This window comes from Loxodonta africana, chromosome 7 (assembly GCF_030014295.1).
Source record: "Loxodonta africana isolate mLoxAfr1 chromosome 7, mLoxAfr1.hap2, whole genome shotgun sequence".
NCBI classification, from domain to species: Eukaryota; Metazoa; Chordata; class Mammalia; order Proboscidea; family Elephantidae; genus Loxodonta; species Loxodonta africana.
The window spans coordinates 28,910,973-28,915,421 of NC_087348.1; the positions used below are offsets into that span (position 1 = coordinate 28,910,973).

A 4,449-nucleotide genomic window follows, 5' to 3' on the forward strand; every position below is an offset into this window, starting at 1 on the left:
GATGCTTTACAGATGAGTTTTTTCATTGCACGTTTGTGTAGTTTACATGTGTATAAAATCAGTATGCATTCAGTCTGGTTCATTTATTTATTTACTTATTTTAAAGATGAATGGGCTAAAGCTAATGGCACAAATGTCCCCAGAGCTTAAAAAAAATAATCCACAGCAAGAAATCACATGGGACAGTGTTTCATCTAATTGTTCAAATTGTGGCCTCCGAGGCAGTGCTTCCATGATATTCTCTTTGGCCCACAACCCAGTGGCCATGATGACACATATCTGACACAGTTTGGTGCCAGAAATTAGCTGCTTGATGTGCGTTTCACTCTCTGCTAACACTGGATTTTCCTAATAGGTTGGAGAAAGGATTTTTATATGAAATATTAAAATGAAATGTTTACATTCTATGGACTCCTTCATTCTTTTTTGGTTTGTTTCTATTTAAATAGAATACTAATCAGTAGAATTCTCAGAGTTCATCTTAGCAAAGGAATCTTCAGTCAATGAATCACCTAAGTGCTTCAGTATTTAGGTGAGTTTATTCAAGGCTTGTTTTATTTTACTTAAGAAGTAAAATTTTTAGTTATGATAATCATTGCAAGAAATGAAAACATATGTCTATTAAAATTTAGTCAGTTTGGCTTGGAGAAGCCTCAAGAAACCATCACACATTCTTACTTTCAAATGATTTCCTGGCTTTCTCATCAGGTGCCCAGCAATGAAAGAGGCATTTAGTTAATAGAGAATAATCAAATGTGAGTTTTGTTCTAAAAGTTTCTACAGTGCCTGAGAAAGAAGGTAACAATAACCAACAAATTTATAAATTATAGGATACAATATATAGTAATTGTGATCTATAAACCTTAAAATATGTAAGCATAGAGATGATAGGAAAAATAAAACATTATGAGAGAGGACAAAATGGGAAAACATACTTTATGCAAATAAGCATGTGCTGCTTAACAGAGTTCGATAAATTCAGCATGATAAGAGAAGCAGAAGTCAGTAGTAATAATACACAGACCTCAGGCAGTTTTGGAAAAGCCACCCTGACAACATGCATTAACTATATAAAAGTATTTGGACTTAAAAGACTTTGACTGTCAGGATAAAGTGATCATGGAAAATTATTTTGGCATGTTGCATAAAATTATTAAAAATAATTCTAAAAATAAAATTGAGAGACTGTTGAAAAAAAGAAAAAAAAACCTGTTGTCGTTGAGTTGATTCTGACTCATAGTGATGCTAATAGGACAGAGTAGAACTGCCCCATAGAGTTACCAAGGAACACCTAGTAGATTCGAACTGCCAACCTTTTGATTAGCAGCCATAGCACTTAACCACTATGCCACCAGGTTTTCCTTGGTTGAAAATATGTGGCCAAAATCTAGCTGAGTAGTGCCTTATATAGAATGGTAGTAAAGGAATGGTTGCTGAATTAGTCTTTGAGAGATATTTTTCCTACACGCCCAAACCTGATAAAACTAGAGAGAGATACAAAGTGATGGGAATTCAGAAAGGAGAATGGGGAAAACGAAATTATATATCTTAGGTTAAACCCACTGTCACTGGGTATCTTAGGTTAAACTAAATAAAACCCAGCTGTATTTCTGTCAGGCATGTTCAGATCGTAGAGAAGCCGGTGCCTAAGTGAAAATAATCAAACTGCCAGTAAATGCTTCCATATCCTAATCATCACAATCAACACCATCATGAGAATGATTTGAATGAGAAAAAGGTGAAAGTAGTCCTCAATATCATGGGTTTATTTAAATAACTCTACCTTCATGGACAATGTTACACCTGAAGATTAGTTTGCGAATAACCGATCTTCAACCTATGAAAGATATAAAGGAAGCACTTCTATTATACTCCTTACTTGGTAACTGATATTTTTTTCCAGAGAACATGATTGAATGGTATCAGTGGATAGGAAGAGATAGGAGATGTGTGAGAATCCAGGAGGGGCAGATTCATACGAAGATTAGCAAAGAGTGATGAGAGAAGTCTTATGAATCTCTTGGCATCAGTAAATGACTAAGCAATAGATATAAGGATATAATAGGTTTAATTCTTATTAGTCCAATGCAACAGGAAAGAGCCTGGGAGTACCAAGAGGACGATAGGCTTGAGGGTTATGCTGCCAGGTTCAGAAAGAGTTCAAGTTTCCCTTCTGTTCTTGTCATGGGGTTACGGAGTGCAGGGCTTCTCTGAGAATACAGGGAGTCCCTTGCCTTCTGCTCTATATTGTCCTTCAGGGTTTTCTCATACTCCAAGTCTCTTCAGATATGTCCCAACTCCATATGAGTAGACATTTGGCACTCATTTAGTAAGAAAACTAGGGAGTAGGCATTGTGAACTACAAAGGAAATATAAAATGACCCCAGCCAACTATACTTGATACTGAAAACCAATTTCTCATTTCTGAAGATCTATCCCAATACCCATTCCATCAAGTTGCTTCTGACTCATAGCGACCCTATAGGACAGAGTAGAGTTTCCAAGGAGCACCTGGCAGATTCGAACTGCCAACATTTTGGTTAACAGCTGCGACACTTAACCACTACACCACCAGGGTTTTCTCTATCCCTGTGGCATCAAACATATCATGGTATGTATTTGAGTTTGGTCTCTAGCCTGATATTTGTTCTTTGCATAGCTTAAAACTTGATTTGAGATAACAGTACTCATTTGTGCTGCAGGATAGCATTTAAGAGCAGTGTCCAGTACTTTCACAGTTTTAACTGTTTGTCACTTACCAATCTTTCCCTAATGCCACATTGGAAAGGAAGAGATTTATATGAATTATTGCTTCAAATATTTTTTATCAAAGATGACACAATATGTATTTGATGGTGAGCACCTACCAAAGATATGATATGCATTGAAGAATAACATTTATAAATGTATTCTGTGATGAGTGAAAAATTTCAGCGGACTTCTACTCCAGAGTGATGGAATATGTTGAGATTATTGGATTAGTAGGATAATGAAGATTCAGAAAAGGAACATAGCCCAGCCAACAAAATTTTGTCTTGATCATTTTCCTGTGTTGTTAAAATTAAAAAAAAAAAAATCAGTTCTAAGTTAATTGCAGATAGCTAAAAAGGAGGGACCAGAGGAGCCTATAAAAATTCTTAAGCTATATTTTTCTCTAAAACAATTTTTTTCAAGAAATTCAGATTCCTGCTAAGAGACAAAGTGGTTTTTCCTATGAAGCCAGCTGCCTTTGATACTGATCTTGATGGTAAAATAGTTGAGTCTACTCTCTTTGCTATTCCTCTTCCAATTTTGTTCTTTAATATTCCTCTCGCACAAAATTAATATTCATTGTGTAATGTGATATTAGTAAGTTCTAACTATTCAAATAAAGTAACAGTGGCAGACATGTAATTTCCCACAAAATCTACATAGACACTCTATAAGCTTTTTTTTGTTGTTTTAATTTATACTGCCTAATTCAATTATTTTCTTTCTTAAGATAATCGGATTTCTTATTTTCTCAACAGGAAACAAAATCCGAGTGCTGGAGCCACGTTCGTCCTCTTGGGCTTCTCAGAATACCCAGACCTCCAGGTGCCCTTCTTCATGGTCTTCCTGACCATCTACATGGTCACTGTGATGGGGAACCTGGGCATGATCTTAATCATCAGGATCAACCTCAAACTCCACAACCCCATGTACTTTTTCCTCAGCCACTTGTCGTTTGTTGATTTCTGTTACTCTTCAGTAGTTACACCCAAATTATTAGAAAACCTGGTTGTGGCAGAAAGAACCATCTCCTTCACAGGGTGCATCAAGCAGTTCTTCTTGACTTGCATATTTGTGGTGACAGAGACATTCCTGTTGGCAGTGATGGCTTATGATTGATTTGTGGCAGTTTGCAATCCCTTGCTCTATACGGTTGCAATGTCCCTAAAGCTTTGTTTCTTGTTGGTGGCTGCCTCCTACTCTTGGAGCATAGTCTGTTCCTTGACATTCACCTACTTTCTGTTAACATTATCCTTTTGTGGGACTAATTTCATAAACACCTTTGTCTATGAGCATGCTGCCATTGTTGCTGCGTCCTGTTCTGACCCCTACATTAGTCAGAAGATCATTTTAGTGTCTGCCACATTCAATGAAATAAGCAGCCTGGTGATCATTCTTACTTCCTATGTTTTCTTATTCTTCACTATCTTGAAGATGCCTTCAACTGAGAGGCAACACAAGGCCTTCTCCACCTGTGCCTCCCACCTAACTGCCATTTCTATCTTCCATGGAACCATCCTTTTTCTCTACCGTGTGCCTAACTCCAAGGGCTCATGGCTCATGGTCAAGGTGGCCTCTGTGTTTTACACAGTGGTCATCCTCATGCTGAACCCCCTGATCTATAGCCTCAGGAACAAAGATGTGAAGAAGGCAGTTAGGAAGTTAGTGAATACCAAGTTACCCTGTCACAAACTGTAA

At 37.2% G+C, this 4,449-nt stretch overlaps 1 pseudogene; it reads left to right on the forward strand.

The window, feature by feature from the left end:
• The first annotated feature begins 503 nt into the window (after nt 1-503).
• LOC100664239 (olfactory receptor 5D13-like) lies at nt 504-4,449 on the forward strand (annotated as a pseudogene).